Consider the following 26482-nt stretch of genomic DNA (forward strand, 5'->3'; position numbering starts at 1 on the left):
GTTCACACGACTAGAGACCAATGTTGAGCCTTTCAGCAGCTACAGCTTTATTTCTCTTATAGCGGCTTGACTTCAGCTTCGTTGTTTTTTTCTTATGAGTATTCTTTTTTTGCTATTATTCGGAGATGGTGCGAATAATCATAGAAAGAAATTACTCGACTTCAATTTAGCCCCTTCATGGTTCGATTCATATTCGATTAAGTTTTCAACTACAGTATTCATGCTACATTCGGTACCAAAGCGAGACGAGTCTTACTCGATTTGGTTTAAAAAAAGCACTTCTTGCTCACCGTTACTTAAAAGGAACAATTCAGCATTACTTCCTGTGATGAAAACCTGACGAATACTAACAAGCGGCAAAGTCAATTTAGATTGATGAGGGCTGTGATGCCGTATGCGGTAAATAAGATATTACATTGAGTTGAGTACAAAAGTGCAGAAGTTGATCTCTGTCAAACACCAGTCGTGCCTCGTTAATGTGGACAATCTGATTGCCGTGCAAAAGTTTCCATAGAGCGAGTCGTCCGTAACTAAGAATATCAGAGAAAAATTGTTTAAAAAAGCACGCTGTGTTTATGGTCTGCTTGTGTACAGAGTGATTGTCCGTGAAATAGAAATTAGACACAATTTTGGAAGCCTGTCGGCCATTATGCTTGAAAAAATGCATGCGGCTTCATGCGCCTAATGGTCTACTTGTGATACGCTTTATAGCTTATCATGACTAGATGACCTAACTCCTATCAAACTATTCACTTCCCACGAACCGACGACTCAGTCTCCTGGCAACTGCAGAACAAGCTTTTTATGAAGGACAAACTGCCGGGAGTTCTCTTGGCACCCATTTATGCCTTAGGGCAAGATGTAAGGGGCGTCGACTGGGCAACGTTGCACTCTGAAGCTTAAATACCTGTTAAAAAAAGTACCCCAAGCAAAAAATTTAAAATTTTCAACTGTATTTCACTGGTGTCCTGCACTCAAAATGTAAAAACTGAGACATCCCTTTAGGATAGTAGACTGTTTTCTTATTGTTATCCTTATTAACGCGGCACAAATTTATGGGCCCCGATAAGCTATTTGCATATTTTCTCTGTCATTGTCCGGAAACGAGTTTTCATATTAACTAGGGCCCCGCCGCGGTGGCTCAGTGGTTAAGGCGCTCGACTACTGATCCGGAGTTCCCGGGTTCGAACCCGACCGCGGCGGCTGCGTTTTTATGGAGGAAAAACGCTAAGGCACCCGTGTGCTGTGCGATGTCAGCGCACGTTAAAGATCCCCAGGTGGTCGAAATTATTCTGGAGCCCTCCACTACGGCACCTATTCTTCCTTTCTTCTTTCGCTCCCCCCTTTATCCCTTCCCTTACGGCGTGGTTCAGGTGTCCAAAGATATATGAGACAGATACTGCGCCATTTCCTTCCCCCCCCCAAAAAAAAAAACAATTATTATTAACTAGGCTTAAATGCACTGAAAAACAGAAACGTTTTCCATAATTCGAGTAGTCCATGTTACCGGCGGCCGTCGTAATAACTAGGCTCGACTGTATATTGATTTTAAAGTAGAAGCAGAATATATATTATGCGGAATAATGCAGCAAAACTTGGTTTAGGCAACGAAGGTCACTCTCGAAAAACCATTTCACTTGCAAAATTCTAAAAGAAAAGCTTAGGTGTTCTGTTTCTAGAACGCAGCACACTAGATGTCTCTAGACAGCTCAGAAAAGAGTCAAGGTCAGCCGTGAATGGGCACTGTGTTTTACTCTGCAGTCAGTGTACGTACACTTTTATCAGTGCCAACTTTACCCGCGACTGCTTTGATTGAGTGCACCTTCCGATGCTGACACATTATTTCAAGGCTGTCAAGCTTGGACGGGAGTAACGACGCGCGACGTTCCTGTAGCGACAAATCTAGCGACCATTGCCTCATTTGCGTGCAGTGACAAAGGGTGCTTTGGTGAACTTTCACCAAGATATCTTTGTTTAATTTTCCTATTTCACGCCTTTATTTTTTTAATCAGTCTATGATATGCAGGTGAAACATGCATCTCTCCAATGAGATTTATTTCCCCATCTGTGCTGCGCTTTTTGAGCGCGCCAGTCCTGCCGAACGTTCATATTAAACATCCACTGAAAGGCTTCCTTCAGAGAACTATGCGTGAATTGGCAACCGACGCCCATTTTTGGTCATTGAAAAAATATACTAATTTATTCCTTTCACTGGCGCACCACATAAGTCTTTACTCTCGCTGAAAAATTGACAAGCGTAATGCACCCTTGGTATCAGCAAACCCCTCATGGCCATGGCGAGGTTTTTAGTCCCCTCCATCCACCCAGTTGCGCGGTAGACAACACGCGCAGTAAGGATAAGAAGACAACCAAATTAAACACGTATAGCACATGCTTTGATCGCTTTTTCCTGTATTATTTGCGCCTGTGCGAAAATTTGTTGTGTAAGGCTCGAGTTCTGGACATAACTCAAAAACGCTACGCAGTTTCCGGCGCAGCAAGGCAGCCCTTTGGAGGTTGGCGAAACAGATCGTAAACCTGCAGAGCAGCTGTGTTACGTTACATGGTCGTTCCGCACTGTTCCTGCCCGCCAGCAACTGTTGGCTTTGCCTCGGAGGATCGTAGCAGTCGCTGCTATCGTGTGCTATCAAGCGCGCCTTGCACATCGTACGACGAGTACAAGGGCCGGCTACAGCTGGCGTAAAGATGATATGTCCAACGAAGTTGTACAGTATGACACCTAGATTTTCACAGGTGACAAGAAAGCAAGCCTTAGGCGAAAAAAATGCGCACCTGCGCTTGATATAACAACAGGCTCTGTGTGTACACTTCTTACACAGGACATCTACCTTTGCTAGGGGTTTATTCAGTGACGGTGGGAAGGCCATCATTGCAAAAACGGACGCAAAATGGTAAGCTCTGCAAGAATCCTCGTGTCCTGCAATTTTTTCTGCTTTCCATATTTTTATAGGTGAGTAGAGGTAGGCAATCGCTCCAGAGTGACTCGTGACGGACACCTCTAAACCAATTGAATTTCATGTGCAACGGTAGCGCCTGCAGTGCCGGTTTTGTTCTCCATCTGCACGTGTGGGCGCTCCATCGTCATGGCGCCTTCTCATCCAAAGGCAAATGCACCGATGGCGTACCCTCAGGACTGTTGCTGGACCATACCCATTGCAGCGATGTTCGCGTCTTTCCTCTTCTGCATGGCGAAGTCAAGCATGGGCTATTTGTATGGGCTTTTTATGGACAAGTTCAGCATCAACCGCGAGATGGCTTCTTGGCCAGAAAGCATCATCATGTTAACGCAGAATCTCGGTGGTAAGTTATTTTCTTCTTTTTTCTTCCTCGCAATGCCTCTGTTTTAGTTTTTAGTTGTTTTCAGTCTCGCGGTGAATTTTTCTTGTCGAATGAGTTGGAAACATTCGCAATCTTTGCAGTACCGCGGTGCGTGCAATCGTAGTTGCCTTTTAATTTGAGCATGTGGCGTGTAGCCTTGTCACTGTAACACTAACATGTTTGCCGGTGTATTCCCGTCCGCTGCTACATGGTTTCGCATTAGGTGCGGATGTGAATGCATCGCAGAAAAATTCCGGTGGTACTGTGACAGGGAGAGATAAGATGCATTAGCAGTGAAAAATATATACGGTAGCCAATGGGCAGTGTATTGCGAAAGATTTAGGTGCATCCAGCTATTTTTAATCGCTAAATTTCTTTCAACAGCAAAGAGACACCTTCACCGAAAAGCCAAAAAAGTGTTTCATATAAGACGATGGACCGGCATGCGTGAGTAAACCGCCCTTGATGGGACGGGTAAAGTTTTTCTTAAGCATTTGCTCAACTTTTGGTCGCATGCCTCGAAACTGTTGAGCGATTCATAAGTTTTTGTCTTTTCTGTTTCCAGCCTTCTAGCAGCTTTTTAGTTTCTTTTGCGTCGTCGGTCATAATTGAGCAAAATTTTACAATAAACTGCAATGGTAACCAGCATGTATTTCCTTGGCATAAATTCAACGTTTATAAGTTCGAAAATTGATTACGAAATGTGAAGCATACTCGCGATGGCCCAAGAATTAAAACAGTGTACAATGGTCCTCGAAATTTTTGTCGTTACTCATCACCGCTACCGCTTTTCCAGCTATATCAAAGCCTGTGTCAGTAGGCAATTACTCGTAACAATATTTTGCATCGGGGCGTTAGGGCTGTAGGCGTGTTGGCAACAACATAATTGGGAGCAGTTAGAGAAATGCTTTCGCACAACTGCCCGTGAGCAGACTTAAGTGCACCCCTGGAATTTTAAGCAGTAAATGTTACCCGACCCAGACGGTCAAGAGTCCCAGTGACAGGTGAAGAGAAAAAAAATTATGAACAGTGCCACATCTACTAACAGGTCTTTTAATGATCGTATGCCTGCTTGCACCACGCGCTTTAATCAGCGGAAAGATATTTTAAGCACAGGAACAAAGGTCTGCCATCTACTTGATTTACCTTTGTATTCACCATTTCAAAAAATACTCGCACAGCGCACCCGCCTATATTTTTCGCAACAGTGAGCTATCAGAAAAAAAGTATGTGCTTCTAGCATTTTAGTTTATTCTTTGTAAGCCATCCTTCCATTTCACGCAAAGGATGCCCAGCAAAATAGCCTCTTTTGTGCGGCATTTTTTTAACGTTTTTCTCACCGTAAAACGAAAACAAGCTTAACTGGCAGCGCTGCAGGTCTCTTCTTTTTCATACACTAGGCGATTCGCTCTGAGGGTTCACCATGACTTTGCTCCAACTTGACTGGCTTTTCTTCGAGTTGGTCGCCTTAAATAACCCTCATGCGCCAATCGTCCCGGTAATTCTATCCCTGGGAAGAAAAAAGTGTGCTTAGGTGCAAATTTAAAAAATTTCGTTTGGATTTCTATATCTTTAAGATGCACTTGGTACCTGACGCAATCCGGACATGACTTCACTAGAAGTGTTTCGGACTGACAGAAAATATGGTTGATTGTGAAGTTACCGTGTTTGGCTTGTTTCTGTATCAAAAAAGTTGAAGAGATCTGTGAAAACTGCTTCCCTAAATCATACTCACAAATCTCGCTGAATTATAAACCAATACATTCTTTCTTTCTAGTATTATAACAATCCCGTTGGCACTCAGAATTACCCTTTCTTTATTAAGGGTTTCTGAGGACAGTCTGCTGATCAATAGAATTGCTCATTTCCGTCCTGTGTTTGAAGCCATGGCTGTCTCTGGTGGTTATAGCAACGTGGAGAGCAGGGCCCAAAAATACAGTGTTATTTCTTGGTCGCAATTCAAGCACAAACATAGAACGCACACGCTTAGGTGCAGGTTGTATCCTCAGCCCAATGCGCACACTTCAGTTTTTTTTTAGCTCGGTGACTAATTCAAAATTTCAGTTGTTTACCACTCGTAGCACGTGTAGTTTCAGCATCCCTTGTGTGCGGTAACATTTTTTGAAGATTACTGGGCAACCGTTCCATCTTACAAATGCCTGGAATCTCGTACACTTTGTTTGGCTGAAAATAACACAGTATTCAGTGCGAATTCTAGAGCCATGCTTATGAGTAAGGGAATGCTGCCGTACATTTCCCCAAGTTGTGAGGCCGTGACCTTCTCAAGAGACCGGTGAAAAAAACTAAAAAATGAATCGGTTTCTTGAGGGACTATACACAAAACACACTGCTTGCTATAACGTAGCCAGAGCGTTGAAAGAGGTCATTTAAATGTACTAACACTCAGATACGTTTTTCGGAAATTTGTGAGTGTGTACGCAGGATTCCTGGTAACCGCTCTTCAAACAAGAATTCTTGTCTACTACGTGGCGGTTCTCTCGGCCTCTCTCTGTGGGATTGGTCTTTCGGGCGCTGCGTTCTCACCAAATATCAAGTGGGTCAGCAGCGCATTTGGTGGAATTTATGGTAAGCACCCTTCTTACAACTAAATCTAAACTGAAATGCATGGAGGAGACTGCTCGAAATGTAATAGCAACCACAGAACATCCCATGAATTATCATCGACATCGGATCAAGAACTATGAGTTTACAAAATCAGATTTCTCAAAGCAAGGAATAAGCCTTCGCATTTTAACTACGCAGAGCTTTGTACACAATCAGGTCAGGTTTCAGGAGGCAACAAAAAAGGCCATTGAATTGAAATATTGAATAGCGAAACGAATGAACAGTAGGGCACACAAAGATCATATTTTTACTTTTGCAATTTACCTGCTTTTGAAGCCTTAAAATTTTGGCATAAGCTTAATGATGAGACAGTATCAGATTTTTTGCACAGAATATACGAATGTTCATGAAAACTTTGGGAAAAGATTTTTCGCGCCAAAAATTTATTAAAAGTGCTGTTTTCTGCAATGAGTGAAGGCACCGACAATATATAGACACGAATTTATTTTTTTTACAATAACTGAATCCAATCAGCAGTTCGTACGAGAGCCTTTTGAGTCCATCGCTGCTTGCACTGTCGAGGCACGGAGTACACGAATCTGTCAGTTAAAGTCTAGTCTACGCCTCCCCATCCCAGCCAGGACTCATTTAATTTCTCCTGGGCAGTGCTGGCTTTTTTGTTCTTTGGACGACGCACGAAGTCTATTCAAATGTGTTCAAATAAATTAATGCCAACAGACCGGCTTCGCCACTTCATAAGGTCCGCTGTCTTCGCCTCACACCACTTTTTCACATGCGCAGTGAGTGCCTCGAATAGTCGTCATGCTCGAACACATATCCGGAGCAAAACCTTTTGCTTGTCTAAAGACACTTAACCTCTTCGAAAATTTCTGATGAACCTGTATGGTAATCGTAACATTAATTCGGAGAAGGAGACCGACTCCACGAGCGTAAAATCAGCCCCGCAGCATTGTGCTCCCGTTTCTATGGCGTAACGCGGGAAGATAACAAGATCGACATCAAGTGTATTTCAGGGAGAGCACATAAAGAATGCTATCATTACCACAGAACAAGAAACTTCATGGACCTAACGAAATAACTCTTTGCATTACTCACTCGTCCATACCAGGATTGTATTACAAATATAGTATGAAAACAGTATTCTCACATACAGAGTAGTACTGGCTGAACTATCAAAGTTGCTCCAGAAGTGAATGGTTACCGGTATAAGGAAGTTCCACATGGAGAGAATCGAGGATGCTCTAGAAGGGGAAACTAGGCGTAGGCAAAGATCAGGTGCATGCGTCAAGGGCCAAAGAGCGCAATGTCATTTGCAGTATGGATAAAGTAGTTAAAGCAAGGGGACAGTTCTACAAAAATCTAAGCAGTAGCGAATGTAATCAGGACGTTAATGAGAGGCAGTAGCGACAGCAATTGGAAATCTTCCCAGTAACTAAAGAGGAAGCAACAAAAGATTTAGGGGCAATCTACAGGATTGAAGCAGTTGTTGGGGATTAGTTAACGGGAGATCTGTTGAATGCCGGTGAGTAGACTGTGCAAGAAAACTAGCCATCCTGTATACGAAGTGCCTTATGACCTCAAGCGTACGAGAAAATTGGAAGAGTGCTGACATCATTCGAAATTATAACGAACGAGAAAACGAGGCTTTGAAGAATTACATACAGATAAGCCTAATGTCTTTGCCTATCAGGTATTTTATGAGGTAATTGCTGATAAATTCAGAACAACCTTCGAATTCAGTGAACGAAATGGTAAGGCAGGCTATTGTAGTCGTGTCGCGAATTGGTAGCGCGTCCCTGACTTTCCGAAGAGGAGCTCTATCGCGTGCAGATTCGAACAAGAGAACCAAGAGATCAAAAAAAAAACAAAGACGTATTTATAATTTAAAGGAAAATGGGGCCAATAAGAAACGGACACGAAAACAAGAAAACACCCACTCCACACGCGTACAGCACTACAGAATAAAAGGAAAGGGTTCACCAGATACTGAGCATCCCTGGTAAAGTGGGGATGTCTTGTAGACAGGACGGAACGCGGGTTAATGAAATGCGACATGTCGCTGGCGTTGCGTCGACGGAAGCGGCGAAAGAGAGCCAGTTGGTATAAGGAGCGGAGAAAACTGCAGGAAGACGCCGATGGTTTCCAGTCAACAGCCCGGAGAACTGGGCTGTGGCAGGAAACACGTAGCCAAGTCTCGTCGACGGCGTCACGAAACGCCGGAGGCTAAAAGCAGGCTATCCAAGAGTGCCTTTCGGCAGCACGGACCCTCAGTTGATTGGCTGCCACCTCCACGCTTGCAAGGAACGCAGTAGGCTTGCCTCGGTGATCCAAGGAAGGTCACGGCTTCACGGACCCAATCTCCTACGGCTGCCACCTCAACGCTTGAATGTCCCGATCTCCGCTGCCCTGTATTCTTTTACACCTCAGTTTTCTGACACGTCAGCCCCCCGCTCCTCGTGCTCGTCACGCTCTTTGTCGCCGTCCCTTCGCGCACACCCTTCGCACGTGCACACGCACAACGCTGGGCTTGCACGCGCTGCGCTCCGCTGCCCGACGCGCCACTGTCGACGCAGCGCGTTCAAAAATCCTCCGAGGATTTTTTGTGCACTTCACAAGGAGCTACTTGACAATAGATCATGTTCACGCTATCAATAAAGTGATAGAGAAATGCACAAAATATAACCAGTCGCTGTAAATAACATTCAAAAGTCATGACAAACCATTTGAGGCTTTCGAAGTTTCAGTAGTCATTAAGGCATAACAGAATCAGCGTGTAGAAGAACTTTATGTAAATATACTGGAAAACATCTATGCTGCCTGCGCAGCCAGCATAGTGCTCCATAAAATCCGCTATAAAATTCCAACAAGGAATGGCGTCATGCAGGAAGAGACGATCTCGCGAACAGTATTCACTGCCTGCTTACAGGCGGTATTCCGAGGCCTGAATTGGGGAACAGTTGGGGATAAGAGTAAACGGAGAATACCTAAATAATCGGCGATTCGCTGACGACATTGCCTTGCTGAGTCAATCAGGAGATCAACTGCAAAGCATGATAGCGTTAGAGCAGTACTGAAAATTATCACGAAAAAATCCAGAATAATGTCCAACAGTCTCAGAAGAGAACAGGAGATTACAATTGATAGCGAGGCGTTGGAAGTGGTAAGAGAAATCTTCTACATATGGCAGATAGTGGCTGCTGATCCGGGTCATGAGACGGACGCAACTATAAGAACAACAATGAGGTGGAGCGCACATGGCAGGTTCTCAAAGATCATGAATGGCAGTTTACCAATATACCGCCAATTGTAAAGAGCACCGAAGCCATATTAAGTGTACTCACCAGTGGGGCAGAATCGTGGAGGTTAACGAAAAAGGTTCTAATTAAGTTAAAGAGAAAGCAGAGAGCTACGGAAAGAAAAATGATAAGTGTAAATTAAGAGACACGAAGTGGGCACAGTGGGTCAGGGAACAGACGAAAATTAATGAATGCCTAGCCAAAATGAATAGGAAGAAGTGTGTCTGGGCAGGGGATACAGTGCGAAGACAAGATAGCCGATTTTCGTTAATGGTAACGAACTGGATACCAAGAGAAAACAATGATATCAAGAGGCGGGAGTAAATTAGTTGTGCGGCTGGATAAGATTATAGATTTTGCAGGGATAGTTTTCTTTCAAGTCATCTTAAGGACTGCCGTTAGTTGGCCCGAACATATGGATCATATCCGTGCAAAGTCATTCGCATCTGTTAGACCTATATTAAGGCTGAAATATTTTTGGTGCCGCATGCTAGAAAGCGATTATAATATTATTTTACCATATTTCACCAGATTTTGTGCCATCTAGAGAGGGCACTTGTCGCATCTTAGAATTTGAACGCCTTTCTTAACTGCAAAAAACAGCCATACCGATGGTATCTTCAAATCGATCCTTATCTAAACACTCCCTGTAAAACACACTATGTAGGAGATAATTTCTAAAGCTCCACAGTGTTTCCTTCGATATTGTCATTGTTCGGGAAGCTAAATATAATGGGGTTTGTCAAGCAAATGTTGAAAATGGAGGTAGAATTAAACCTACGCACTATCCCTCTACTGGGAGCAAGACCAAGATCTGACTACGGCTTAGAGCTGCTGACACTCAAATACTTTCCCTTTGTAATGCGCACAAATCCATAGTTAGTCTCGCCAAAAATACAACCATTTCTTGCTTTCAAACAGAAGTAAAACACGATCTCCTGCTTTCTTCAAAACAAAAATAACTTCGAAAAGATGCATAGTTTTTTTATATTTATTTATTAATTAGTTAGCCATCGGAAGTACTATATTTTGCTTTGCTTGCGCAGTTTTTTAATAATGAATGGTTACATTCTCTTCATGGTCTTCTGTGTTCTTGAATTCTTGTAATCTTCCAATGCTTATATTTATGTCAACCGCTTGTACGTCAATGAGTGCAAATAATATTTTACTTGTCTACATGAAATGTCCTAGTTATATCTCTGTGTAAGCCTGTCTGTGTACCTTCGTAAGTTCAAAGGAAGTCCTTCTTTGCAAATATGAATCTCATTTTGCTTCACACCGCAAAGTAAATGATTTATTTTGTAATTGAGCTAAAAAAATTGAATTCAATTTAACGTGAATTAAAAATGGGAACACTTGCGAGTAGAGTAGAGAAACAGACACAAGCGATGGAGTGTTGAAAATGCAGGTCGTGCTAAGCTGCAAGAATATTTTGGATCGCAGGAAAAACAAACGACAAATAAGCCAAAAATATCAACGTGAGCCATGCAACGTTTGGTGGTGTCAAGGAAAACACGCTTTGACGATGCCCAAAATTTCTTTTTGTGATTGATGTCATTGCGGTCTTCACTCCATGTACGCGCTGGAGTGTAATAAGACGGCGGTAGGTCTTACAATTATAATTTCTTTGTCGTGATAATTTAAACGTGAATATAAATAGTGCGAGGGGCCTGAGAAAATTGTTTGATAATGCGGTGTTTACTATTTCAGATATTTTCAGCGTGTATGCCATTGGTGTTTGCATTGTGCGACGTTGTCGGCAAAGTAGTCTCTGAGTCACTGACTAATTTCTGAGAAAGTTACGAATGTGACGCTTCTGTCGGTGAATAATATGGCGGTAGTTTTGTTTGGAAGTATAGTTCGAAGTTTCTAGCAATAGCGCAATTAACTGTGGACAAGCGCTAAAGTATTATTTAAATCCCTAAGCCATATAATTTTCTACACTTTAATAAATTATAACGAACAAAAGGTAATTTCAAACAAACGTAGATGTGTTGTGCTTTCCACTGCATAATTGACTGAAACCAGACGTTGAGATTTTTGCGGTGGGAAACACGAAGCTGGCTCGTGCCTTTCAGTATTAGGGTCAAGTGGCCACAATTAGTGGTCTTTCGTGCTAAACAAAACACGGTGCCCTTCATTTTCCTATATTAACAGAGAGCCGATTATTTTTAGACTAATTATTAATTTGGACTTTCGTTCTTCCAGTGTACCGCCTGTGAAATATAAAGGAGCATCATCAGTGTATTCTGGAGTTTACGACTTCATTGCTGACAGCAGGTCATTAATGTACAAAGCAAAAAGAGTGCTCCGAGTACAGAACCATCCGCAACAACTAGTGACTACTGGGTGGCAATGAATTAGAATTCCGAGTAAAAAAGCTTTATTTCCGTCGTAAAGAGTTTGCCGTTAAAACCTTAAGCTTCCTTTTTTTTCAGCAGTAATGTGCAATCAACCCTGCCCAAAGCTTTTCAGATGTATAAGCAGGCTGGTGCGGGTAGTAGGTTATGTAACGCGGTAATTGTTAGTTACGTAAAAATCATGACTACAGTAGATATGGACCTTTGCAGATCAAGCACATACTGAGTGGGCAGTTATTGTTCTACTTACTTGAAAAAATTATTTATTCATTTGTAAGGCATTTTTTTCAATGAGGGTTTTAACACTTGACACCGATATTCGACCTGCAATTAGATTTTGCGGATCGCTCAGTGGTTTTAGAAGCGGGCACGGAGGTCAAAACCATGCCTAAAACAGCCCAATGGTGAGCTCCGCATCTCACAAAGCCGACTCAACCCGGAAGGCAAAAAAAATTACGATAAAATCCTATGCGCTTAACTGCACGTACGCATATCCAGACCATTTTGAACCAAATGTTATCGCTAAGTATCGCGTGCGCAGCCCGAATACACCCAGAACACGTTCCTATATATTCAGAGATGTGTTCCTATATATTCAGCTACAACAACATGCCAACAATGTTTCTCACTATATTTAAAGTTATTGTATTTATTCCTTCCACTTTCGCAACTAGGGGCTTTAAACTACCGTTGTCATGTCTTCCATTTCGATGTTAGGCACTGTAAAAGTATTACTCAAGTCCTCCTGTATCTTTAACGAGTCTGCGCGAGTATAAACCTTCGTAGTCATTTGTTATTCCGTAGGAGTGAACTGAGCACTGAATAATACAGGAGTACCTTTTCCAACTGAGTCGTGTAACACCAGCCGTACTTGACCGCATTTTTATAGATTTATTTACTATGCCCGGAATTTTTGTCGTACTTAAATGCGCTTGCTTGACAAGTGAAGACTAGTATTCCTTTTTTCTTTCTTTTACCAGACAATTTTTTTCTACCAGCAATTAAAGTGGCTTATGTAAAATTCATTTTGTAGCAGTTTTCATTTATTGTGAAATTTGTCCGTTCCTATTAGCTAGTTTAAAAATTTTTGTCATCATTCATTCACTCGTCACCCATGGTCAGGGGCAAGTGACAAAGTGGTTGGCCGATGACCACTTCGCCAGGTCTGGTAGGAAGACTCCCTGGGATCAATGAATAGAGAGAATGACCAATTCGGTATATATGGACGTTAGCCCATTATTGCAATCCAAACAACTGCCATCCATGAAAACTGGACCTAAACACCGGAACTGAAGGAAAAACCGAACTGCTAGCTCACCAAATTCGCCTTTGGCTTAACTACGCAAATCAATCAACATATTTAGGTGTTTATTTATTAATCTATATTCTAGGTACTTACTTTACGCATTTCGCTCTCAGATAATTGCACTTGTAGAGGCAAATTATTTCTAATTAGAGCAAATATCAGCGAACGGTACGCAGTCAACTCAGCACAAGTACTTGCCCGCACAACTCGGCCATTGTTGCTTAGGGCGCGATCCATAAGAGGCTTGATGTGCTCGTGACATAGGTTAGTTCTGTGATCACGTTATGCAAAACAAAAAGATTCAAGAGGTAGCATATAATTATTCGGCGGCTTTGGCGCTAAACCAGCATTACCATCAGTGAAAGTGACATTAGTGCAGTGCCCACGAAAGAGTGCTGAAATAGCGTCATCGTAACTTTGGTTCAGTGTATAATGCACCATCAGTCTTTCCAGACTGTCTATATAAAGCGATTCAATAAAATTATTCCAGATTTACGCTACACACAGCATTTGGTAAGGAACTTTATTTTTGATAAACAGAGCAACGCCTCCCCGTGGACGTTGAACCTCGACGTTGTGGTTGCGACAAAAATTTAGAGCCGAAAAGAAGCCGGTTACATTACGTTTGAGCCACGTTTCGCTCACAAACTCCCTGAGGTCACATTGATGTTTTGAAAGCGGCTCTACAGCTACGGTTGTAGACACATGCACTCATGCTCGTCTCATGTCTAAGCTGCGAAAAGCAAGTGGCGTTTGCTGATAATATGTCCCTATTAGGAAGCCTTGCACAATCGCCAAGAGTCTATTTCCTCGGCGTGATACCTGGGGACCGTTAGAATATCCAACAGCGCTCTGTATTGTTCCCGCCATGTTAGGCGGCAGCAGCGATCACCAATCACCGTTCATTGCAGTTGCGCGCTTCATAGACGGCGGTGCATCACCTGGCATAATATGTATTACTCGTGCGAGCATATGACGCTTCAGACCTCTTTATATCCCAAGGTCTCTGTGTACCCTTGTTCATGTCTCCGTAGAACTGCGTGTCAGTGAAATATGCGATACTCGCTGAATCGCCCTTGTTCTCAAGGCTGCTGGAGAGCACACCTTCCAATGAACGCGGTGGCTAACTACCGATGCTACAAGATACCGTAAAGGCAACGCTAGGCCTGCCTGAAATTCTTCCCTTCTCGAGGTGTACAGAAGCACGTTGTAGCAGCACGCTAGCACGCACTACGCATAATTCTTCATAGTCTTTGGTATTTGCACTATTGTGCGTATTTTTCTACCCTTTTAGACACATTGAAATACGGCAACCTAGTGTCCGAACAAGGCAATTACTGCTTACAAATAGAAAACAGATTGGAACATCAGGACGACAGGTAGACAGTAAATAATCGCATTATAAAGGCGCCATTCGTTCCGCAGTCTTTTTCCAAAATATTTGGAAACAGCGGAAAAGCTCGAAGGACCAATAGCTCCAGTTCAAAAAATTCTTTGTCAAAACTAAGTCAAAGTACGCATTCGTCTTCCGATCCCACCGTCGCTGGTGCTGGTCTATTCCTGTACTGCCGCAGCACGTTTACCTTCAAGGGCAAGAGAAAAGGAGCCGAGTGACCATTTTCTACTTCTTTGAAACTTATTATTCCCCTCAGTTGTATAAAAAAGACACTTAAAAATTCATGCAATCCACTTTCTTGAGCGCTAGCAACATGGCGAACCTAATTGCAGCCTTCGGAGACTATGCCTCAAGGAGGTAGCACATGCCAACCACTGGTTACCAATGCCTTAGCCCCAAATGCTCCCTTACCCGAGGTATTATTACACGAACAAACAGAGCCATTAGGCAACGTCCCGAAGCAAACAAGAAACATGGGACTTAGAAACGTAATTGATTCTCTAACCACTTATGGCGCTGAATCCGTCTCTCAATAATCCTTCACTGCGTTTCTAAATAAGAATGATGACCGAGCCTCCCACGGAGACTGCACACTGTGCAAAAAATTTCTGACAGTGGTTATAAAAAGCAATGACAGTGGTTTTTCTTCTAAACATCTCAACAACGACAAAAAGGGAGTGGCTCTTGCTTCCAGCGTAATGATGCATTCTAGTACGCGCTAGTTAAGAGGCAAATGGCAGGTATGCAAAATGTCGCGTCCTAGAACCATATCCCTTGAGTTCCACACCAAAGAGACTAGGAGCAGCCTGGGGAGATTATGCATTGATTAGAAACCGGTAGGTAACCTGCGACTTTGAGGACCGGACAAAGGACCTTAAAAATGGGCGGAGGATGCTCGACCACGAGGCCTAGGTAGCACCTACAATCCGAGATGATCAGCCGGATGGCCGATGTGTTAGCCTTCTTTTGCCGGTTGGGTACTGGGCAGATAAACCAGAGATAGGATGTGGGACGACTGGCACGGCTCAAGGTTGCTACTCGTGAAATGGTAGCCGCTTTTGTGTCTGAGAGAATTGCTTGGCTTATGGTGGCACTGACTGTTCTCTCATTGGCTGCGACGTCGTTTGTGCAACTCAAGGTTAGAAGCTCAGTCGTGGCAGGCACTAGGCATGCTGCTGTATGTTAGCGCGGAGGACAGGCTCTATGGCGGTACTTGTGAGCGGGCTGCGAATCTCTGTTTCCTATTCGCGGTCAAGGCCCTATGATATGAAAGAAACAAAAACCCTATCAGCGAAGGGGGCAGCTTTCTGCTGGCCGCAGTGTAGAAGCACGTTGCGGTTGTCTTGCGGCACTCTTAGCTTTTTGGCCAGGATCACTTGAGTGACGCCGGCTGAGGAGGGTGTGTTAACATGTGTACCTTCGAAGCTGTGAGGGAATTCCAGGCGATCAAACGCCAACGCCAAATAGACAACACAATTAATTCTTAAAGGTCGTCAGAGGGCAACGTAAAAAGTACGCGCAATTAACAGGGGTCAGAAAAAGAACCCAAACATAGGAGAAAATCGCAGGCAAGAATACCTTTACTTCATGAAGTTTGTGCATTATTCAACGCTTGTTTACAACAGGCATTCAGACAATTGACTTGGATGAGTTCGAGATAAATTTTAAGGATTAATGCCTTATGAGTCTCAGATTTTCTGATTGCATTGCCTCTCTCAGTAAATCAGCGTACTGACTGCAAAGCATGGCCTAAGAGCTAGACAGGAAAAACAGAACGGTGGGTATTAAATCTTTATGCAGAAAACTAAATTAGTGTTCAATAGTCATGACAGCGAACTACCGTTTATAATACATAGCGGAAGATTAGAATTGGTAAAGGAATACTGCCACTCAGGACATTCAATGGGTGCATATCCGCACTACATCAGTGAAATCACTAGGAGGATAAGAATGAAATCTATTTGGAATATATTTCATTCTAGAATGAAATCTATTTGGCAGGTAGTCAGGCAACATACGAAACGGGCGAAATCCAGTTGGCAGGGAGTCTAGGAACATTAAAGGCAGTTTGTCAGAATCTGGCAAGAGGAAAATATATAACAGCCGCCCCTTTCCAGTAGCAAAATCTTGGTCAGAAGCCTTCTTTAGATTGACAAAAACAGCTGAACTTAACATGATGAAAAGAGTTGAAAGCAACGTAGCGGGCTAAGGAAAATAAAATGAGAGATGTAATGTTAGTACACAGAAGAGAGCGGAGTAGGCAGTGAAAAAAGCGTATGCAATTCACATAACATCGAAAATGAAGAAGAAATGGGCATAGCCAAGGCATGCAACTCGAATGAATTATGAACGATCGTCGCTAAGGTTAATGTGCTGCATTCCAGGAGAACAAGAGCAAGCGGTGCAGAGTGAGGAAGGGTGTGAAGTGGCTGGCTGAGATGAGGAAGTCTGCGGCGGATTAAGGGTCTGCAGTTGGCTCAGTAGAGGGTTGCTTGGAGGGATACATTGGACAGGCCTTGGTCTTGCAGGGAACGTAGTTAAAGACTCCGATTATGACGATAAATTTATATCTCCAGTAACTACGCTGTGTTCCATATTTTCACTCATGGTTACTCCACTGAACTTTTGCAATTGCTACTGGTTGCGTCTGAAATTATTTCCGTTGAGATGTTCATAGCATACTCTCTTTCTTAGGTGATCTGACGCCGGCTATGCTATAATGGGCCTATATAACATAGGGTAATGTTATTTCTATGAAGCAAATACCAAATAAAGTACACAGCCAAATAGACTTGTTATTCGGCTTGCATTCTCTCTCATATATTCTTACTTCCATTTTACAGGTACAGGGTGTGGAGCTTCGATTATATCATACACCGTGTAAACCATGCTGTACTTTGACAAGTACAGGGTCACTGAAAAGCCTTCAAATACATCGACTTGTTAGCTTCGGGACTCGCGGTTAGTCTGATTTTTTCTGCCCTTGAAGAACATTATGGTCTAGGAGGAGCTCTGCTCTTCGGAGCAGGAATCACAATACATAGAGTACCAATCGCACCGAGCTTTAGGTATCCACAGCCACTGAGATTGAAGTTTGCGGATGGCTGTTTTAAGAAACAAGCGGCCGAAGATGTAGAACACCGAGTTGAAAACGACAGCAGCGACATGGAAACTCACACAACTAAGGAAGTATTAGAGGCCACAAAGACGACTGGGCCTTTTACGAGTGAGTCTCGAGCAAAAGCACAAGTAAGGACACAGAAATGTTCAGCTGCAGAAACGTACCTGGATGCTAAAAGCCTCAGTTACGCGGAATGCGAGAAGGAAACGTTTTAAGCGCAATTACCACCGCTTGCCGAGAAGAGAAGCACATCCATTTCTATTCCCATTGGAGAAATTAAAGTTATGTGCAGCGGGAATAAGAAAAACATCGATGGTTTCGCTACATCAACTGCACCCCATGTACAGGGAGCATGCAGCCAACCGCAGTCCATTGAAGCGAGTAGGCATACCTTGCGACAGCTTTCCATATTCTGCGAGCTCTCCTTTTACGTGCTACTGGTTGTCTACGCCCTGTGCGACTGCAGCATCTCAATGCAGACGACCACCGTTGTGGACTACTGCATGGACAAGGGATCCGCACTGGACAAGGCGAAACTTGTGCTCACTTATAACGCCGCAGGACAGTTCGCCGGGCGGACAACGTTGCCCACACTCGGTGTCCTCTGGCTGTCACGTGCTTCGCCTGTGCTAGTGCGTTGTTGCTGGCTGTATGGCCTTGAAATCGTTCCCTGCTGTTGTGGGGTTGAACATTGTCGTAGGAGTGCCGCAGGGGTTTGTGACGCGCATCCGAAGCGTTGTTGTGAATGACTACCTCGGAGTCGATCGGTTTCCCAGGTTCTTTGGAATCCCCGGCTTGGCGCTGGTTTCATTATCGTTTACTAGGCCCACTGTGACAGATGAGAAGAGTTCGCACTTACTTCACACCCTAATGAAGGATACTTAACCATCAAGTACAAATGTGCCGTTTAAAAAACAACAAGAATACTTTTCATAATATATCAGCTCATGCACACTCCGAAGCCTGCTGCTTAAACGCACGATGAGGACGACAATAAGAAATTATTATTACCAGTAAAATAATTGTTTCTCTACTTCATGCTGTATATCTCAACGTTTGTCCGGCAGAGAAAAAAACCTTGTCAGGAGAACCGGCGGCACCCAGAGTAGATTGCGGAGTATTGGGTTTTAGGCATGTATTCAAACCGAGCACCAAACTCTGTAAGAGCTACATCGAGGAATAACAAGCACCGACAGTATTAGGTGTCGAATAGACACATTTCAGTCCGCCTCTTGCACTGCCTGCAATAGCACTGACTTCGTTTCCGGCGAGCGCCGACCAAAGTTTTGCGCTTGGGGATTTACAAACGGTTAATTGCTGACTAAATTAAATGAAAAATTGTCCCGCCGCCTAATTTAAACTCATGATGTGCACATCAATAAGGGCTGGCTGCCGATTTGAACTGAATGGCCGTATAGCATAGCCTGCTGTATTCGCACCAAAACTTCGATGTCGACGCCCGCAGTTTCTTTGCTAATTGGCCATTGATAGCGACACATGAATTTCGCTTTTATTCCTTTCTAGATCTTTATATCTTCATTTCGGTGAGAGTCGCGTGTTTGTCGTCAGAATACTGTAATCTGTCGATAGAGGCTGACTTCAATTCGTCCTGTGTCCCTTCGAGCTGCGGCTGTGTAGTAGTGTGCAGTATTGTACTGCATGGCAGTTGGCGTGCTGTCAACCTAAATGAAATATTATGCATTGGATTGTTTCTGGAAATAAACGAAACGCTGGTGTGCTAAAACGAATTAAATGGATACTCAATGGGAACGGAAAATTTTATTACGGAAGCACTACTTCTCGAGGTCGAACCAGCTCAACGGCTTTTGTGAATCGTTATGGTGATCGTTGGCAAATCATATATATATATATATATATATATATATATATATATATATATATATATATATATATATATATATATATATATATATATATATATATATATATATATATATATATATATATATATATAAAGATTGCCACGACTAAGATTCTACCCCGTGATGGCGCGAACAGCTCAGCTTCGGTGGCCACTGCGCAAAAACACTAGGCGATCGCCGCAGCCGAGCAGACATCGTGTTGTTTTTGTTTTTGTTGCCTGAAAGATGATGGCACATACCCAGAGTGGGGGATTGGCCAGAGTTTGGTGCAGATCAGAACAGGAAGAGTCTAATCCAAGTTTATCTCATGGGTCTTATCAGTTAAGATTTTTGTGAGTGAAAAAGGAAATAATTAATTTAGATAGAGCTTGAGGAAATTGGATTGGAAATCAAGGAGACAAAGCGGTGCGAGTAGAATTACTAAATTTTGAGAATTTATGAGAAAGAAAATAATTTTGAGAGAGAAGAAAAGGTATCGAGAAGTTAACACAAAAATCTCCCGGTTTCAATGATATACTTGTGGAGTAGCTGACACACCTGCCTAATGACATGCCCTTTGGTGGTTGCACCGAATGAGAGGAGGACGGGAAGAGTAAACGGCAGACCTAATTGATCGAGAGGATTCACCAAAAACTGAATTCTCTGTCGTGCAAACCGCCGGCAGTAGAGGATAAAATTATCTATTGATTCAACGTCCCCACATGACGCACATAGATTCGACGGCGTGAACACAGAACGACATAAATATAGATTAAAGCGAGGAATCCTACAACGCAGCAGCGTCATAGAAACCTCACATTGTCTTGATGCGCAGTAACGTATGTTCCATGGGAAGTTCAAATGTTAGAAATCCGCTGTACCAAGGATGGGCTCATGGCTCAGGTAATGGTGTATTATGTAACGTTCATAACGGGACGTGGTCAGAAGTGTGAGGTTTGGAACGCCCCGGGCAACAGAGCCATTGATGACAGATTTCGCTAAGAAATCGGCCAACGAATTTGAAGCAATGCCACAGTGCCCTGGGATCCACTGAAAGCGCACCTCTAGGACATGACGTGGCACAAAGTACAGTACGGATCGCTGCAGGAGAGTGGTTTGCGAGCTTTCTAGTGCAGCCAAGACTGAGCGGCAGTCCAGGAGAATGATGACTTGAGAAAATATTGCTGGGAACGTTTTGAAGGGCCAAACCAATAGCGAGAAATTCAGCAGTGAAAATTGGTCTATAATCAGGGACCCAGAGAGAATAATTCTAATCTAGTGTTTGTGAATAAACACCTACTGCTGCCTTTTCGGCTTGTTGAGAGGCATCTGTGAAAATTGCAGCATGGCTCGGATACTGCAATAGATATTCCTCCAGGAGACCGTTTAGCACGTTGGCAGATAAGTGCTTTGCGTAAAGCGGCAGCATATGGTCGAAGCAAAAAGCTGGTGCAGCCTTCAAATCCCTGACGCATTGCACAGACCTAAGCGAGACTGCAGTTCGAAACAAAAGGTGCTCGGTAAACACAAATTGAGGCAGTTTGTAAATCGGCCAATGTTTACATAGAAAGAAAGCTCGGATTGTCAAAAAAATTGGAGGAGCCACTCCAGGCATTGGCTCAAGTCCCCGTAAGGAGGTGCGCACTGTGAGAAGCTGGAAGCGAGATTTCAAGTCCCGTATGCGAGCTTCCAGAAAGAGGACACAATTCGCCACTGATTTTGGTAATCCCAGGCATAGCCGTAGAGCGCGCCTCTCAAAAAGAGCTAGCAGTTGAATTTTATATCTAGGGCAACCGGAGAAAATAACGCAACCGAACTCCAAAATTGGTCTTATGTAAGTCTTATAGAGAAATAAGAGAGTGTCTCTGCGCATACTATATTTCCTATTTCTGATTCGCATAAGGCGACCGAGAGCTCGCTCACCATTTAAGACTACACTTTTGATATGAGGTCGCCTGTCGAGGTGAGGGTCGTAAATTACACCTAGGCACTTTAAGGACTATACTTGCGGGACTTGGGCGCCACAATGCTGTAGACTTATATAAAGAGGGGACGCTGGAGGAAAAATGAGAACTGAAGATTAGTTCACGTTAAGAGTTCAGTGTAACTTGCCAGCCATACATCTAGTGCATTGAGGTAAGTCTGCAAAAGCTGGGAAAGTGAGTGAATGTGTCTAGCAGAAGCGAAGAAGACGATGTCGTCCGCATACACAAACTCTGACGTCACCCTGAATTGGTATATCTCGCACAACTGCAGCACACTCTCGCGGGGAGTACTGCACATTGTCTTCTTCATCTACTAATACTACAATTAGACTGATATTCGCGCTTTGAGCTGTGTGGTGGTAATGACAGAAAGATGTGTGCTGCATGCCTTGGCATAGACAAAGTTTTGGCGGAAACAGGGCACTAGCGCAGTACACGTTCGCGCTGGCAACACTGCTGCAGAATCGCGGCACTCGAGCATAGGCCACCCGCGTACAATTGGTAAAATCACTGTCGATGAAAAATTTAAGGATGCGTATACCTGGCCCCCTGGGTCACTGCACACCTCAATCATGCTTTCAGGTGCATGGCGGTGGGTTCCACCTGCAAAAGACTGCATTTATGCACTATATTCTGTACTTAGCAGTGACCAAAAGCCAGTACGGCTTTGTAGGGGGCCATTCAGTCCTGCATACTGAGAATGGGGAGCGCTGTATTCAAGACAAAATGTGGTGTTGTCTGTCCCTTTGTCTTGAATATAGCGCTCTCCAGTCTCAGGACGGCAAGGCAATTTTTACTCTGCCGCCACGGTGGCTCAGTTGTTATGGTGCTCGGCTCCTGACCCGAAAACGCCGGTTCGATCCGGGCCGCGGCGGTGCAATTTTGATGGAGGCCAAATTCTAGAGGTCCGTGTACTCTGCGAGGTTAGTGCATGTTAAAGAACCCCAAGTAGTTGAAATTCGGGAGCCCTTCACTACAGCGTTTCTTATAGTCCAATTTGCTCTGGGACATTGAACCGCCATAAACCCAAAAAAATGTTTACTCTTTTGCTGGCATCCTCAGTCTCGTAGTTTTTGGCGAAAGCTGATGTACGCAAAATTAATTATTGTCGACTGTGTGTCCCTTAACATGCGCGTATTGCATGCTCTTAAAGAGTGCAACATTCTTCACGCATGTCGATGCTTCAACTCAGTCTTAAAAGGAAACGCAAAAAATTGCTTTCTTGTATTGTTCAGCGGTAGCAGCGTGCCACTTGTATAAGTGCCTCGTGCGAGTTTTTTTGTTGTCAGCGTTGCTATCAAAGAAGGCATTTTCTCCAATGCTAAATCCTGTTTCTCTTATTTCACATTCATGTACGGCATCCTAAGATTCTTGGTTTTATTTTACAAGCAATCGACCTCTTATCTGAGCCGCACATTTAGTTTCAGTATCTTGTGTGTATATAATAAAAATTAAAATAGTTAATGTGCTACTATCATATAGTAGCACTAACGAATGTGAATGAGCGCGCAGGCGACTCGCAAGGATTAAAATAAATTTTGTAATTCAGCACAGAATATGACCTGTACAACTATCCTGCCCAGCAGATCAATGAAAGGCTGTGGGCGCTGAAAACCGTAAGCAGCTACTTACCATGACTACGCAAGGAACCCAAACATGATTCCGCGCTCTTTTCAGCTGTCGACGAGGACTGTCAATCATCTCGCTCGAGCACCTCGTGGTGCCTCTTAAAGCATCAGGAAGAGCTACAGGCAGATGCAACCGCGCGCCCAACTTCCTATGGCGTGCTAAAGACGTACATGAATGTTGCCAACTTATCCTCAAAGTTTTACTCGTCATGTCTTTGTCGAAAATGCACGGAAATTGTGAATAGGTGATCACATTTAGTTACAATAATGAAGTACTGTTATACAGTAAATTATCACTACAACTCTCTTGACAATATTAGGTTAGATTCAGTGTAGTCTTTAGTTTAAATATACACATCCAACTTCAACTGTCATGTACGACAATGTCACAGTGTACAGATATAGCAAGCTCTCTAGATACCCATTGAGCGCTGATGTTTTGTGCAGCTCTGGGAAAACAAAATGTCGCGGCATTTAATTTTTTTTCATTAGTCCACCTTTCCAATAAGCTCTAGCCTCTCTTCCTGAGACTGAACTTTAAATCAACGTTTTATAAAAGTGGGTTGCATTAGAAATGGATAAAAAGAAGGCAACAATGCCATATACCGACAATATTCAGTGTTTTTAGACCTGTATAGCAGTGCCAAATATACGCTTTAAGGATGCACACATTAAACGCAGGATTCTTCCGGGACGCGCTTGGGTCTACCAGCTGCTTGGCTGCGTCAATTTGTGCATCGCTGCGTTTCTCTTCGTCCTGGTGTGGCGAGACAAAAGAAGACGAAAAGTCTGGACTTTCCAGCTGCAACGGCCACCAGAACCGGTGAAGACCGGTGGCAGCTCAGATGTCTGAGATGTGGATCCCCTGCGTCAAGAATCAAACCCAGATCAGTACGGGCGGCCGGGTGTGAAGACAGAAATACTATGACCCCAGTGAAAGACTGAAGAAGAGCAGTGCAGTGCTGCAGAGGCGAACCCTAGGTCGATATTGAACATAAAAACTTCTTGTCTGTAATTCATTGCTCAAGTCATCGGCTCAAAACCGACAGCATAAATGGGCAACTCTGAACGCATCAATCCGTGAAATCGTTTTCATTTCGCGACAAAGAAAACGTAAGATACGAAAAATTCTATACAAACACAGCATAACTGAGCCCGCCTTTCCTAAGGCAACAGTGAAGAAGATATATTTTATAACAGTCATAGAGACAACAATATACACGCGCACCTGTATAATTGTAACAGGGGTACTTTGTTACAAACAGAAACAAAATGAGACACGAACAAACCGTTCATGCATTACAATTATGTATAGCGCAACGACTTGGACACATCGAACACCACATAATGTACCTAGGCGTTGCAAAAGGTTTGGAAAAATATTTATTTTTGAGAGGTATTATATATGCGGCCCAGAAAAAGAAATCATTAAGCATAATAGGCAATGTGTGTGAAAGGCTTGATTTTTGACCATATTCCCTGCTCGTATATGGAATCCTCCAGAGCACATGATGGTTATGAGAATGAAAGAGATGTTCTCTGCAAATCCGCGGTATTTATTACGGGATCTTGAGCGTTTCATTATTATACGCACACTTAAGAGTAGCCTTTGTGATTTGCTTGTTATAAAATGGTGGCTGTGTGCGTTCTGCAAAAAAAATGGCTATATATGCTTTCTTCACCAGAACCATGAGCTTAAAAAAGTTATGTTCAGCCGTGTTTTCTCAGACCAGTGTGCAGTATTTGAGGCATGAATCAAATAAGAAATTGTAAAGGAGCGCTTTTATATCGAAGGAAAAGAGATCGTAGAATTTAATATGCTAACGGCTTTTCGCGCTTCTGGACGAACTAATTTATCACGTTCTCTCCAGGACAGGTATGCCGAAAATATTGCCCCCACAGATTTAAATAATTTCTGTCTTGAAATTCGAAAGCGACTTACCGTAACGTTGTCTCCAATCATAAAAACTGTCGCACCAGTAATAAACTGCACATTTTCGTTTAGATTGGTTCAGTAGGAGGCAGTTCTGCAGGGACCATTCATGAATCGCACAGTATGCTGAGCATGCATCATGAAGTATGCGTGTCGTTCCCGCGCCAGAGTTGAATAGAGTACAGTTGTCTGCATAGACAACAAAATCACACGCGCATGTAGTCAGAGGAAAGATATAGGTCAAATATTACTGCAGTTTGGCACACCGGTTTTAATCTGGTGAGAAATTTATGCTTATTAATTTCTAGAACGAATTATTGTCCCCCTATTTAATTGATAGGGGGAAAAGAATTGATATCATAAGCAGATAAGAAGCACTTTAGAAACAGTATGTTTCTGATTTATTCAGTAGCAATTCCTTCGTTACGCAGTGAAATGCTTTGCTGAAATGTGAATAGATTCCCAGGGTCAATAGATTATTTTCCGAAATTTCTACTACCATTCCCTAGTCGGCGAGCACTCCGTATTTTGACGAGAGCTTTTTTTCTTAACGAACTAGCATTGCGTTAAACAGTTGTATTTACGGGAAAAGTTACCTAGCTCTTACGTCAAACATTCTTCAAGGCATTTAGGAGACAAAGGCAGGATTGATATTGGTCGGTAGTTATTTGGGTTCTTATTTCCAGCTCTATCATTCACTTTGACTATTTGCATGCTATGTGGAACGACAATTTTCGATAAGGGGATTTTAAAGATTTCCTACGCCTCCTCGCGGTGGGCGTCTTGGAGACATTATTGGCCCAAAGCACCGTTTCACAGGTGAACGAAAAAATTATTATTCTATGTGCAAGTTATGTTTCCCATAAAACCTGACCCCCTGCTACGACTGTATCAGCGCTAAAAAGTCCAATCTGTTCTATTAACACTCTCTGGCCACGCTTACGTCCCCCAGTAACTACTGCAGTGGTCTGCATTCTGTTGGCCTTTTAGCCCCTTGCAAACAAGCGAGTGCGACGTCATGATTTGGTTATGAACATTTATTCAAAACATTTTACCGCGACAGTGTTAAGGCTCCCGTTCTGCCGAATATCCGGCGTTGGCGTCGATGGTGCCTTTGGCGTAGTCGGTGTAGTCGGCGTTCACAGAGAAGCAACCTACGCTAGCTACCTAGACCACGTAAACCTCGAAGCCTCATCACGACCTGTCCACCGGATTGTGAGCAAACAGACAAGAGTGGCAGGCGGCAGTTAAATAATGATTAGTCGCTCGGCAAGAGCAGCCTTTGCCACACAGGCCCCACCGGTGGCAGCACATGCCATTGCAAGGGAATGCCAGATTGCCTGACGGCTGCACCACTGCGCCAGGAGTTGTAAGAATCACTCCCTGCGATCTAAGGACGTAAAGTCTTAAATGAACTATTCAAGGTATATTGGGAATAACCAACCCATTATTTAAACAAGGTGACTAACATATAGTTTTTGATTACAGTTGAATAGCTTTAACATGCACATGCTGTAATTTACTTGAGCATGTAATTGAAAAGCATATTGCCGTTTTTATAAAAAGTCACTCAGTTTTTTCAGCCGCGCAACACAGTTTCAGACATGGCTTCACCATGACTCAGTTCGTAGGAACAGTGCATGATTTTGTCTCAGCTGAAAAGAAACGCA

General features: G+C 43.3%; 1 pseudogene; it reads left to right on the plus strand.

Annotated features, from left to right (window-relative positions):
- Positions 1-3137: 3137 nt before the first annotated feature.
- LOC144120199 (uncharacterized) lies at positions 3138-23818 on the plus strand (annotated as a pseudogene).
- The last annotated feature ends 2664 nt before the right edge of the window (positions 23819-26482 follow it).

The sequence above is a fragment of the Amblyomma americanum genome, chromosome 2, assembly GCF_052857255.1.
Source record: "Amblyomma americanum isolate KBUSLIRL-KWMA chromosome 2, ASM5285725v1, whole genome shotgun sequence".
Classification (NCBI taxonomy): domain Eukaryota; kingdom Metazoa; phylum Arthropoda; class Arachnida; order Ixodida; family Ixodidae; genus Amblyomma; species Amblyomma americanum.